Source organism: Ursus americanus, chromosome 18, assembly GCF_024610735.1.
Source record: "Ursus americanus isolate L20-20 chromosome 18, mUrsAme1.1.p, whole genome shotgun sequence".
In the NCBI taxonomy this organism is placed as follows: Eukaryota; Metazoa; Chordata; class Mammalia; order Carnivora; family Ursidae; genus Ursus; species Ursus americanus.
In genome coordinates, this window is record NC_142144.1 from 42865415 (window position 1) to 42880674 (window position 15260).

The window sequence follows — 15260 nt, forward strand, 5'->3', positions numbered from 1 at the left end:
CAGGCAAAGACCCCATCAAAAAAGGAGAATTACAGACCGACTTCCCTAATGAACATGGACGCCAAAATCCTCAACAAGATCCTGGCTAATAGAATCCAGCAGTACATTAAAAGGATTATCCATCATGACCAAGTGGGATTCATCCCTGGGATGCAAGGATGGTTCAACATTCACAAATCTATCAGTGTCTTAGATTTTATCCAGAAAGAAAAATTCAAAAATCATATGATTCTCTCAATAGATGCAGGAAAAGCATTTGACAAAATACAGCATCTTTCCCTGATTAAAAACCTTCAGAGTGTAGGGATAGAGGGTACATTCCTCAATCTCAAAGAAACCATCTATGAAAAGTCTACAGCAAATATCATTCTCAATGGGGAAAAGCTGGAAGCCTTTCCCTTAAGATCAGGAAGACGACAAGGATGCCTATTCTTCCTACTGTTATTCAACATAGTACTAGAAGTCCTTGCAACAGCAATCAGAAACCAAAAAGGGATAAAAGTTATCCGAATTGGCAAAGAAGAAGTCAAAATGTCTCTCTTCGCAGATGACATGATACTCTATATGGAAAACGCAAAAGAATCCACTCCCAAACTATTAGAAGTTATAGAGCTATTCAGTAATGTGGCGGGATACAAAATCAATGCTCAGAAATCAGTTGCATTTCTATACACAAATAATGAGACTGAAGAAAGAGAAATTAGGGAATCTGTCCCATTTACAATAGCACAAAAACCATACCTTACCTTGGAGTTAACCAGAAACGTAAAGGATCTATATTCTAGAAACTATAAATCACTCTTGAAAGACATTGAAGAAGACACAAAAAGATGGAAAAATATTCCATGCTCATGGATCGGAAGAATTAACATAGTTAAAATGTCCATGCTACCCAGAGCAATCTACACTTTCAATGCTATCCCGATCAAAATACTGATGACATTTTTCAAAGAACTGGAACAAATAGTCCTTAAAGTTGTATGGAACCAGAAAAGGCCCCGATTCTCCAAGGAACTGTTGAAAAGGAAAAACAAAGCTGGGGGCATCACAATGCCGGATTTCGAGCTGTACTACAAAGCTGTGATCACAAAGACAGCATGGTACTGGCACAAAAACAGACACACAGACCAATGGAACAGAATAGAGAACCCAGAAATGGACCCTCAGCTCTTTGGGCAACTAATCTTTGATAAAGCAGGAAAAAACATCCGGTGGGAAAAAGACAGTCTCTTCAATAAATGGTGCTGGGAAAATTGGACAGCTACATGCAAAAGAATGAAACTTGACCACTCTCTCACACCATACACAAAGATAAACTCCAAATGGATGAAAGACCTCGATGTGAGACAGGAATCCATCAAAATCCTAGAGGAGAACATAGGCAGCAACCTCTATGACATCGGCCAAAGCAACCTTTTTCATGACACATCTCCAAAGGCAAGAGAAACAAAAGATAAAGTGAACTTGTGGGACTTCATCAAGATAAAAAGCTTCTGCACAGCCAAGGAAACAGTCAAAAAAACTAAGAGGCAGCCCACGGAATGGGAGAATATATTTGCAAATGATGCTACAGATAAAAGACTGGTATCCAAGATCTACAAAGAGCTTCTCAAACTCAACACGAGAAACAAATAAACAAATCATAAAATGGGCAGAAGATATGAACAGACACTTTTCCAATGATGACATACAAATGGCTAACAGACACATGAAAAAATGTTCAAAATCATTAGCCATCAGGGAAATTCAAATCAAAACCACACTAAGATACCACCTTACGCCAGTTAGAATGGCAAAAATTGACAGGGCAAGAAACAACAGTTGCTGGAGAGGATGTGGAGAAAGGGGATCCCTCCTACATTGTTGGTGGGAATGCAAGTTGGTACAGCCACTCTGGAAAACCGTGTGGAGGTCCCTTAAAAAGTTAAAAATTGAGCTACCGTATGACCCAGCCATTGCACTACTGGGTATTTATCCCAAAGATACAGACGTAGTGAAGGGAAGGGCCATATGTACCCCAATGTTCATAGCAGCATTGTCCACAATAGCTAAATCGTGGAAGGAACCAAGATGCCCTTCAATAGATGATTGGATTAGGAAGTCATGGTCCATATATACAATGGAATATTACTCAGCTATCAGAGAGAACGAGTTCTCAACATTTGCTGCAATATGGACGGCACTGGAGGAGATAATGCTAAGTGAGATAAGTCAAGCAGAGAAAGACAATTATCATATGATTTCTCTCATCTATGGAACATAAGAACTAGGAAGATCGGTAGCGGAAGAAAGGGATAAAGAAAGGGGGGTAATCAGAAGGGGGAATGAAGCATGAGAGACTATGGACTCTGAGAAACAAACTGAGGGCTTCAGAGGGGAGGGGTTGGGGGAATGGGATAGACTGGTGATGGGTAGTAAGGAAGGCACGTATTGCATGGTGTACTGGGTATTATACATCAACTAATGAATCATCGAACTTTACATCAAAAACCATGGATGTACTGTATGGTGACTAACATAATATAATAAAAAAACATTAAAAAAAAAAGAAACAGGGGGCTTGACATGTTTTGAGCACAGGTCATATGCTTTAGTATATTTATTAGAAATCTTTATAGTACTGTATTGGGCATAAGCCTAGAGAGAAATAAAATGGCAATTTATTTCTCACTTTTTATTTGAATTTGTACATACATCATTTATCTCCCTGGGGAATTCTACATGGAGGGGTGAATGTGGTTTATGGTAGAATTAACTTATTTTTAAGTCCCCTAGCAAAATACCATAAAAACCTCACCCATATTTCTGATATAAATTTACGAAACCTAAGCTCACCAATTAAAAAAAAAAAGAATAACCACTGGAAAACAATTTTACTTCTCTGCCTCTCTAACATCTCCATTGGAATATAATTCATTGTATCACATGTGCCCAGTACACTTCCTGGAATTTAGTAAGCATTCCATAAGTATTTGTCAAATAAATTGCATAGAATAATGAAAAATGAATCCATTAGATTAGACAATAGGAGATCATTAGTGACCATCATTAGAATCCTTTGTTATGAGAGCAGAAATGCTGGGTTGCTGTGAGGTAATGAGTATATAGGACATGAGGAATCACTCAAATTTTATAAGGTTTTACTATATATCTCCAGGATGTTTCCATAAGCTTTGACTGTTTCTGAGTCCTATACAACATCATTTGAACTGTCTTGATTATTCTACTGACTTACTACCCCTATGTTAAATGGCAAGACTTCAGAGACACTGCCCTAACATGTGTCTCTTGAGGTTTCCCAGAGGGAGACATTTATTCTTCTAATACCACCTGGATTGCTGTAGTACCTCATTCCTTTCTCCAGTGTTCATTCCTCTTTCCAGCCTGCAGAGACATGGCTTTTTATTATGGTGTTCAGTGTCTTTGAAAGGAGGTTCCACATTAGAAGGTTTAGTGACTAGTGACACAGGTCTTTAGTTGTATCATATGCCTCTTTTTCTTCCCAGGTCATCAAAGTGCTCTCTAGGGACTGAGCTGAAATGCTTTCAAATATAACCTCATATTTGTCCTAGAATCCCCTTGTCTCTGGAACCTCCAAGACCGAGCTGCCATACAAGGTTACTCCCCAATTTAGCCAGGGGTGTCCTTGGAGGTCCAGGTGTCTTTCCTATATAATTTGGCTTCTTTTGGGAGACATAACATATCCTATATATATACAACTCATCCTGTTTATAGTTTTATAGGTTTTTCTCTCATGGGACTCCTGGACATTAAACAAAATCCTTTTATTGTTTTGTTTTCTGTTTTATATTAGGTGCCCTTAAACATTCCATATCAGTTACAGAATCACTGTCTGCCTAGAGCAGAGAGGGCCACTGTGGAGCTGTCACTTCTTCAATCAGTCGTGTGTCTCAACTTTGATTCACGTAAGACATTCTCTTGGATGTTTAAAAATGAAATTTCTTTGCTTATAATTTACCTCATCTGCAAAGAATTTGAGCTAGCCTATAACAAAAGTCATATTTGACAAATTAGTAAAATATATAATATCAGAACCAAGTAAAGAGATTTCCAAATAGGTCAACACAGGTAATGTGACTGATATTTCTCTCTAAGCTTTCAGGAAGTCAGAATGAAATGGGAAACATACATACGATGCACAACTCATGTTATTAGAAAGTAGAAACCATAGCTCTTTAGGTGAGACAAATATATAAATATTTTTAAACTTGAATGCAAGTTCAAGTGGCTTAAGTGACAGAAAATGTTCTCAATAAAATATTAACACAAATACAACAATTAATTGAAACAGCTTAAGAAACTTGTTGAGTGTGTCCAACGTATTTTCCCCTTAAAATTCGATGGTGATCATACAAAACACTATATTGTCAAAATTAGCCAAAATAGATTTGACATCTCCTCATCATGATGAATTGGCTAATTAGATTCAGTAAATATTTCTTGTATGCTTATTATTAGTTCAACACCCTTTTATATGCTATGAAGCACTGCAGGCAGTTTATGTTGGGAGTTTATCATATATGAAACTTCCCATTTTATTTAACATTATTTTCTCAGTAATAGAAGCTTTGTGTATTTTTTTATATTATTATTGACTAGAGATTCGTGGTATAGGTGATGAAAAAGAGCAAGACTTCATTGTTTGTATTGGAAGGATTTGATCACTGCAGGATTGAAGGTAGGACAGTGAATCAAGGAGAATAATCAAGAATGGTAGCCATGATTTTGGCTTTACCCCTAGATAAATGGTGCCAGCTACTGAAATTGACAAATGGCGGGAGAAAATCACGAAATCCCCTTTCGGGTACGTTAGGTTAGAAATACCTACCAGACATTCATATCTTACTTAACCTTTGTAACACTTGATAGTGTGTTGTACTTAATCACTTCAAAACTTTTCCTTTTTGACTACTCCCCCTTTTCCTTGAATTATTATCAGCATTTTAGTCTTCACACTACTTCATTGCTGCTTTTCTCTTATGATCGTCTGTTTTCCCATTTTACCCATTTTATCAAGACCACATGGAACTTGAATAACTAACTGGATGCTGATGCTCCACATATATCTTTTCAGCATAGATCTTTCTCCTGAAGTTTACAGACCCATTGATTCAATGGAACCTTACACTAAACATGTCTCAAACTCTACTCACCAGCTTTTCCCAAATTCCTGTTCTTTTCTCAGTGAGTAGTACTAAATATCACTTGAGAGTTAACTGTGTATCTATCGGATACTCTGCTGAGCATTTTATATCCATTAATTCATTTAGCCCTTAGGACAGCTCACTAGGGTAGGTGTCATCCCACTCTACATATGAAGAAATCGAAGCACTTAGTCACTTAGGTAAGTGGCAGAGCTGGGATCGAAACTCAGGTCCGTAATCCTTTCCAGAATCTAGACTCTTAACCTTTAAGCTATACAGCACCTTTGCTATCAACATCTGTTCAGTCTATTAGGTCAGAAACCTGGGAATCCTTTTAGCCTTCTTCCTCTTCATCTATATGCAATATGTTACCAAATCCTCTTAACAGATCTTGGGTCCATCTCCTTTGTTCTGTCCCCACTGCTAATGTGTAACTTTAAATCTTCATCATTTCTAACCAGGATTATTTCCATACCTTACTCTGTCTTCAGTCTTTTATCTCCTTAATAGGGCTGCAAACAAAGTTTTTATAAAATGAAAATCCGGTCATTTTTTTTCCCCCTATTTAAACCCATCCATTATCTTCTCACTGATAGGCAATATGGCCTAGTGGTTTAAGAATTCAGGCCAACAGATATGGGACTGAATTCTATTTTGCTACTAATTTTATTTATGTGCAAGTTTATTTAGAGTCTCTACCCTTAATAGCCACATCTTAAAATGAGGATAAATAGTAGTACCCAAGTTGTAGAGGTCTATCGAACATTAACTGAGAGAAGGCATGCAAAACACTTAGGATATGTAGCACATAGCAAAAACATAGTAGTGTTGCGGATAATTTATGGTTGTCATTGTTATTTTAGTGCCTAAGGCAAAATTCAATCTCAGCCTGGCACCTAAAGCCCCATGGCACCTACCCACTCCTTTAGTCCTGCCTTGCACTACTGCATTATACTGTACATCCACCAGGCCCAGTGAAATATTGCATGTCTCACACATCTGTGCTTTTGCTCAGCTGCCCTTCCTGCCTGGAACCTTGTTTCCTAGTTTGGAAACCTGGCAAAATGTTTCTCATATTTTAAAACTTGATTTAAGAAACATATATCACAGGGGCGCCTGGGTGGTACAGTCGTTAAGCATCTGCCTTCGGCTCAGGGCATGATCCCAGCGTTCTGGGATCGAGCCCCACATCAGGCTCCTCCGCTGGAAGCCTGCTTCTTCCTCTCCCACTCTCTCTGTCAATAAATAAAATCTTTAAAAAAAAAAAAAAAGAAAGAAACATATATCACAAACTCCCTCCTGTTTCCTCCTTCCCACTCTATTCAGGATTGAGCATTTTCTCTCTCATGTCTTTTCTAGACACCACAAATTTCTCTCATAGTACCTATGGTATTTAAATGCAGTGTTTGTTTACCTATCATCATTCTCCTTTCAGACCCTAAACTGTTCAACATCAAAGAGTTTTATTGACCTCTGTATTCCCAGGACAGAGCACAATGCCTAGAATATAATAGACACAAAAGATCTGAGAAACACATGGGCAATAGCCATGTTATTCCAGATGAGGCCCAGATCACCAGCTAACCCATCAGCTCATCGAGGACACATGAGCAAGCCCATTCTAGAACAATAGCACTGCCGAGTTGAACTGCAGACTTATGAGATATAATATGGTCACTTGGTGTTTTAAGCACAAAATTTCAGTGTTTGTTCCATGACAATAACTAACCGAAACAGATAATAAATAAAAGTACCAGGAAAAGAAAGTAATTTAATTTCAATGCTAGATTTTCCATGAAAACAAAATAAAAACAGACCTTGGAAGAAATAGTCTGTCTTTGTCTATAGGAGAATAAAAATAGTTAATGAAGGGAATAAGAACTCACAAGATTAGGAGCTTTTCATTCCAATTATAAAAGTTCAAATCCAGCTCATCACTCGCTCCTCCTCCGTTTTCTTAGCAGGCTATTGATGAGAGTCATCAGAGACTCCGAGGCATCCAGTTATTTTGTAATAGTGGAGAGCATCCGTGTGTGATGAGTGTCTAGGGCACAATGGAAGTCAGTATAGCTACATGTACAATGTCAGGATTTTTCACAACGCTTCCCAATTAACTTCCAGAGAGCCTGACTACAATATCACCAGCTGCTCACTCAATCAATTTCTACACATTTTCCTGAGCTAAATGGGGCTTGCATGACTGAATTTGCATAGGAGTTTTCTCCAGTTGCAATGTCATAACTAGCGGGTGAAGTATTTGGAAATGACTTTTTTCTGCTTTGTGGGGCATTCTCTTTGATTTTATATCTTCCCTGTCTCTTTCTCCAACATTGCTTTGCATCTGTAAGATTTGTTAGTTTGGAATGAGTCAAAAACCAGTGATGAGAGGAATAAGGTGAACTCCTTCTTTTCATATTTTATTCATTTATTAATTCATATTTTTGCCAGATACAGACTGATTGTCTATTATGAGTAAGGTACTGTGCAAGGTGCTGGGGATACAATGAAAAATAAGAAAGTTCTTAAAGCCACAGACGTAATATTTGAGGGAAGAGTCTGGAAATATATCAGTAAAACACAGATAATGAAAAGGAGGCTCTAATTTAGGGAGAGTAGTCAGAGAAATCCTCTCTAAGAAGGTTTCATTTAAGCTGAGGCCTGAAGAATAAGAACGAGTCAGCAATGGGAAGACTTTGGGGAAGAGAATTTAAGGCAGGTAGAAACAGTGACAAAATCTCTTTTGTGGGGAAGAGTTCAGTGGGTACAGAAGTGACAGCCTGAAATACAGAAGTGATAAGAGAAAAGGTAGGAAAACTGGGCAGAGAGTAATTCATGCAGAGTTCTGAAGACCATGCCAGGAATTTGCATTTTCCATGACCTGGGCATTCCAATGACTCTTTCTGCATTTCTTTATTGTCCTAGGACAATAGACAAATGCAAGAGAGGGACAAAAGAGACCGGCAATTGCAGTGCTACAGGGGAAACATGTAGTCCTTGGACCAAAGACATGATAGTGAAGATAAAAGGAAATGGACAGGTTACGTATGCTATGTTTTGGAGGTGGGACTAGCTGATCTAACTGAATATATGTTTTAGAGGGTTTCTTTGTGGACACATTATGAGTTTTGGATACAGTATTTTACCAGCCTCAAACCGTGAGTGATGATTCCATCCAGTAAAGGACATTACATCTTACCAAGATCAACAATCTAGATTGCCTAATCTTTGTATGGGTAAAACTATAGGCAGGTAGGTAGGAGTCATAAGTTTTAGGTTGGGTCCAGGAGAAAGAACTGTTACATGTACAGAAATGGCAAAGATGTGGAAACTGAAGCAGTTCTATAGACAAGAAATGATTTAAAATTTCCCTCAACCAGCTTTTCTTCACATTTGATGCCTATTGTACCTAAGATGAGCCAGCGAATAGGAAAACTAGAATTAAACCTAAATTAACTTTATAGATATATTTTTGGGCAGTACATCTGCCCTGTTCATACACATGATATAAGCCAGTATGAACTGATAATTCATACTGAGCAACATGCTTATTGACTGGTTCATATTAAGTAGCAAAGTAGTTGACCCTTGAATGCAGGGTGGGGTATTAGTGATACTGACACCCCCACACTGTTGAAAATCTGCATATAACTTTTGATTCCCTAAAAACATAACCACTAATAGCCTACCGTTGACCAGAAGCTTATAGATAACATAAACTATAGATTAACACGTATTTTGTGTATTATATGTATTATATGCTATATTCTTACAATAAAGTAAGCTGAAGAAAATGCTATTAGGAAAACCATAAGGAAAATACATTTACAGTACTGTACCATATTTATTGAAAAGAATCAGTGTATAAGAGGACCTGCACAGTCAACACCATAGTGTTTGAGGGCCAACTGTAATCAGAAATCAAACAAATCCGAGGATAATAGAAAATTATTTACTAAAAGTAGAAAAAAGAATAACACTCCAACTGCTAATATTCAACAACTTTAAAGTTGAGATACAATGCATAAATGGAACTAAATTCTCATGCTCTGCGACTCAGTAGGCTATAATACAATTATTGAAAAGCTTTATTTATAGAAGATTTGAAAAATGATGAGATTTCCTCGGGTTTAAAAAAAATCATAGAAAAAAAGACTGTGAATACAAAGAACACAGAGACTTATATAATTGTGGTAAGAGAATAATAGTCTCCCACAGATTTCCATGTCCTAATCCCTGAAACCTGTGAATGTTACCTTACAAAAAGGATTTTGCAGATGTGATTAAGTTAAGGACCTTGCAATAGGGAGATTATCCTGAATTATCTAGTTGGACCCAATGAAATCATGAGTCCTTATGAGAGGGAAACAGGAGGGTCAGAGAGAAAGGATTAGCTGTGGTGACAGAACTAGATTTCAGAGAAGAAGGAGGATTTGGTGATGCTATACCATCACCATAAGATGAAGGAAAGGGTCACGAGCCCTATGAGGAATGCAGGGGGATTCCAGATGCTGGAAAAAGAAAGAAGCAGAGTCTCCCTTTTAGGCTTTAAGAAAAAGGCAGCTTGACATCCAGTATTGAACTTCTGACCCCAGAATGGTAAGAAAATAAAAATTGTAGTGTTTTAAACCACTGAGTTTGTAGTGATTTGCTACACCAATAATAAGAAACTAGTACAATAATGAGAAAAGGAGGAAATGGAGGAAAAACTATTATACAATAACAGCCATTTATATGAAACTAAAACTAAGACTGAAATATTTAAAGCAATATGTGAAATTAAAAATGAAACTATTAAAAAGGATTGTGGATTCCATGCAATATGGTATCTCTACTATAAATAGAAAATATTCAAGGAAAACTTACAATGTCAAAGGAAGAATAGTAATGCACACTTAATGCAAAGCATTTAACTAAAACATTTGGCAGTTCACATGTAAATGTTAGACAAGGATTATTATTTACTAAGAGATTGTTAACTGGAAATTTCCACATAGTGAAGTCATAAAAGAAGACTGGATAATACAGATATAGTTCATGAATATATAATGTGTGTAATTTATGTGTGTATATGTGTGTGTGTGTGTGTATGTATACATATATATAATCTTTAATGTCCCTTAAATATCTGTTAAAGAGGAATTTTCTGAACATGAGAAGATACAGTAAAAATCAGCCACCAAGTTGTTTAATGTGGTTTCTTGCATGTTGTTTAATTTTGGTTTTAGAATATCATGCCATGGTATTATGGTTTGGTCCTCTGATAGTGAATTCAGGAGTAGTCTGAAATCTATGAAGATAGAATTTCTAATGGAAAATTCCAGTCAAATCTTGCATAGGTCACATTATCCCCACTGCAGCTAGAGCCTGCTCAGCCAACAGCGTGAAATACTAACTCTTTTCGAGACAATTACAAGATTTTCTATTTTCCCTAGTTCTTTTTAATTTCAGACTTCCTGAAACAAAATGCTGAAAATGTACCTGTATATTTTCCGAGAAATGGAAAAGAAGAAAGAGGGTCTTTTATCAACAATTGCCAGCAATGGCAGTACAGATACCCCAAAGCTAGGGCAAACATCTGATTAATAAAATTGAACCACTTGTAAATCAGTGGTGAAGTGTCAGGTCCTTGAATAGGTTGGAGGATTTATTCTAATGAAAGAATGGCAATAAAGAAGCATTTACAACTGAAATGGGGATGGAAGTAATTAAGAGCTCCTTTGAAAACAGAAGGATAAATGAAGGAGTTGGGTAAGGCTAGAGTGTTAATAGGAGTTAACAAAACAGCTGCAGACCATTTGTCTTGTTGATTGGCTAACTTTATGGATTTTTTTTAAGGCAGCATTCCATTTAAAACACTATGGTAAACATAAATATTTATCCAAATGATATGATCATAACTCCTGTAATCAGATGTCAAATATAAAAGTAACACCATATTTAAAAGCCCATGGAAAACATTTTTTTCATAGTGCCAGATCGAATATAATCTTTGAAATTGCTAAATGCTTCAATATAGAAACAAAGTATGCCAAGTTATTTAAATAAGTTACAGAAATTGAAATGTGTGAAGGCAGATTTAAAGTTCCATTGGCTCACTTTTAATATTTAGCTCTTTTGGCTTAAATCTTACTATCCTTTCTAGCTCAACTCAAATCCTTCCGCTAAACATCATTGACAATATTGTCACAACTCCTAATTGGACTTATAAATTGTATTATGTTCCTAGTTCACGTGTAATAAATAGCTCATATTCCAAAATAGATGTAAATTTCCTATTGAGAAGGAAATAAATGTAAAATTTCCAGTTTTCATATCTATGGAAGAAGTATCAGTTGAAAATCTCAAGTGACTGAAAAAGAGATCCAAGCTTGCCTAAGCAGAAAAAAAAAAGAAAAGAAAGGAAAGTATTGGCTCACTTAAATAAACAGTTCAAAGGTAGATTTTTCCAGTATTACTCAAACAAGGAGGCCATTAGACAGATGGCTCTAATTCTGTAGTGGCCTACAAAAGCAAACCAAAATCAAACACTGTCAATGACTCAATGTTATTAAGTCAAAATGCTAAGGACTACGAATCAGAAGCAGCCTACTAGGCTTTAAACTATAGCCAACCAAATTCTTAAGTAAACTCAAAATTTTTAATATGCCTCATTTTATCTTTAATAATGCTGGATTGAGGGCTTAAAAAACTTTTTTAATCAATATCCAGTTTTCCCCTATTTTTAACTCTTCTTCTTCATTGGAGAAGTTTGAGAGAGCTTTTATCTTATGATCCCAGGGCTCCAGGCTTTCCTTTCCATACCCAGAAAGAATAGCTAGAGTATTTCCCATAAATATAATAGGAAAAAGGTGTCATTATTTCTCACCGGTTCTGATTGTGATCTCCTTTCCCTCTCTAAACCAATTACTTTGGCCAGAGAAGTATGATAAAGTGATTGGGGAATTCACATGTACCACATCTGAACTAGGCATGGAGATAATCTAGCCTCAAACACAAGTGCTAAGGATAGGGAGGAAAAGTGGGCCCACCGAGAGAGAAATGCTAGATTCATTCATCAGAAAGAGAATGAATGGATTCTGGATGTACAAAAATTTTGTGTTCTGCAAAAACCCTGCAATAGTTATTTATTTATTTGAAAAGACACATCTTAGGGGAGAATTCCAAAGTATACATGAGAATGTGTTTATTGGGGAAAGTAAAGGTGAGGAAGTAGGTTTGGGTCAAATTGTGGACAGGTCTGAATGCCAGGCTAAAGATTTGAGGTATGCTCTTCTCAGTGGGCAACCACTGATGAAGTTTTTAAGCAGAATATCACATATATTAGGTATCTTTTCCTAATTACTATTAAAATATACAGCAATCAAGATAATGACACGGGAGAGCCAGGTTCTTGTCTCACGGAGTTGAGGAATGAATCTCATGGACTAAGGATAGTGAGTAGAGCGATAGACATTTATTAAGCAAGTGTACAGAAAAAGCTCTCAGGAGTGAGAGGGGTCCCGACAGGGTTGCCACTGAGGGCTTTTAGGGATGGTCTTTTATAAAAAGCTAACCAGGGAACTTAAATCTTTCTAACATCTCTATTGATATCACCATTGAGCAAGGACTGGTGATAACACCTTCAATGGCTTACTTCCTTTTTAAGGTCTGGTAATTCTTGGTTGTTCACAAGTAGCTGTTATAACAGGACCTCACCTCTGACACCTAGGACACGATGGTCTGGTTTGTTCCCTTACCTCTGGTTTCCTTTCGTCTCCCACATTTTGAATTTTGTGAGTCTGATCCCATGGCCTCCTACCTATCTCTCCCTACCTCGCCCCGTCTGTCCCTTATTCAGTAATATAAATGTTGCAGCTACTCTGTGCCTGGTGTACATTTTGTATGTAATTTTTTTCCCTTACCACTTTGTGAGGTAGGTTAGAATAGTCATTTGAATAGAAACAGAGTCTCAGAATAATTTCATAATTTGCTTAATTTATGTAAATAGAGAGGCTAGCCATTCCTTATTCTGTGATCCCAAAGCACCCCTGAAGGGACCACCAGTAGAGTGCTCATCAATTTTAACTCACATTGCTCAGAATATAGTTCACAGCACAGGGGACAGAGAACAATGGGGATTCTTTCATGGAGAAACAAAACCATAAACTCAACACTCAGCAATCTAAGAACATACTTATTTTGGCATTGTTAAGATAACATCTTCCATACATGCCAGGAGCTTTATTCGCCAAACACAGGGTTTTGAAAGATTGGTTCTGCCTATCAGGTTTTAACGACAGAGAAGCTTCTTATCTGAGTTCAGCTGTCCTCTCATTATTGGGGATGCAGTCTCTAGGCACTCTTGACCAGAGACTATCTCCTAAACATTCTCAAGGTTGAAAAACTGCTTCAGTGTTTCCATTTTTTAATATCTCCCTTCTCTTTTGCTGGTATCCCAATTCCTTTATTTTATAATTATAATCAATAATCCCATTGAGTTATATTGCATTATATTCATTGTACCTATCACATTGCTCTCTTATTTGTTTGGATTTTCTAGTAGTCAGTAAATGCTAATTGCATAATATCTGAATGATGGTTGAAAGAAATCTTTCACTATTTAATGGTCTAGTTAATGTTCTCTTTAGTTTTTAGAGTTCAGAACTAATATAAACAAAATTTTGCTGACAATCCAATACAACTCACCTAAGTATATTTATTTCTTAATTACATGGAGTAATCTTGTAAATATGATTTCTCCTTTGTTTCCTTTTCTTTTTTTCTTTTCCTTTTTTTTTTCTTTATTCATTTAAGAGTTCAACTGATTTGAACAGGCTTTTGTTTGTTTTTTTGATTGATTGTTTTTATGGTTAAAAAATAGATATATCTAGCTGGACTGAAGTTTAGATGATCCCATTTTTGTTGGCAACATACAGAGCATCCTTATCAGGAGACACACGTATCCCTTCTTCTCACCATCAGGACTGATCAGAGTGTTGACCTTGGTCACATCAGTGTCTTAGAGCTTCTTAATAGTTTGTTTGATCTGGTGCTTATTGGCTTTGACATCCATAGTGAACACAAGTGTGTTGTCTTCTGTTTTCTTCATGGTTGCCTTGGTGGTGAGGGAGAACTTGATGATAGCATAGTGGTCAAGCTTATTTCCCTTGGGGACACTCTGTTGAGGATATTTGGGCCGCTTTTGGTGACTCAGGGTCTTAGGCATTTGGAAGATAGGTAATGTCTGGATTTTTTTTTTCTTTTTTTTTTTTTGGTAGCTGTAGACGCCTTTCCACATCATTTTCTTGGCTTTTAAAGCCTTTGCTTTTGGCTTCCGCTTTGTAAGCAGCAGGGGGTTCTTTCTAAGCTTTAGGTACCATTTTTGTAAAAAGCAAACTGAGTTTTTTAATTTAAGTTATATATCTTATATTTTTTAGCCTGATACAGTTACTGGAAAGCTGTTTATTTCTTTGCTTTTAAGAACTAGGGGCCATCCCTAGTGGTGTCAGTTTTTAAGCCCACACAAAAAATGAGATTGAAGGTATGTTTTTATTAACCAAAATAAGTATATTAACATATGCTGAATGGAAATTAAGCCTTCCATTTCCTGAACTGTAGAATATGGATAAATAACAGTACTTCTGTTTGCATTGAATTTTAAAGATTTTTTTATAGTACTTAATGTGGGCTTGTCATGTGGGCTAATACTAAAGGGGGTATTAGTTTTATATTACATAAAGCAAAACAGAAGTTAAAATGTCCATAACTAACTAAAGCCATATATAGATTCAGTGCATTTTCTATCAAAATTCCAACAGGACTTTTCACAGAAATAGAAAAAAATACTAATGCGCATGGATCTACAAAAGATTCTGAATAGCAAAGCTATCTTGAGAAAGAACAAAACTGGAGATGTCACACTTCTTGATTTCAAACTCCACTACAGAGCTATAATAATCCAAACAGTATGGTACTGGCATAAAAACTGACACATAGACAAATGGGACAGAATTGAGAGTGCAGAAATAAACCCACACATATATCTAATCAACTAATATTTGATAAGGGAACCAAGAATACTCAGTAGGGAAAGGATAGTCATTTCGATAATTGGTG

At 36.6% G+C, this 15260-nt stretch overlaps 1 long non-coding RNA gene and 1 pseudogene across 10 annotated transcripts in view; one reads left to right on the forward strand and one right to left on the reverse strand.

Moving 5' to 3' along the window:
• The window catches only part of LOC123781326 (uncharacterized), a 1008785-nt gene that overhangs the window by 863971 nt on the left and 129554 nt on the right, over positions 1 to 15260 (forward strand). For 7 of the 10 annotated variants that reach the window (XR_015727453.1, XR_015727456.1, XR_015727455.1 and 4 more), the window contains one exon: positions 3815 to 3926. The exons of the other annotated variants lie outside the window; for them this stretch is intronic. This is a non-coding gene — a long non-coding RNA (uncharacterized LOC123781326). The remainder of the gene's footprint in view (positions 1 to 3814; positions 3927 to 15260) is intronic. 10 annotated transcript variants of the gene reach the window in all.
• LOC148108600 (large ribosomal subunit protein uL23 pseudogene) lies at positions 14048 to 14524 on the reverse strand (annotated as a pseudogene).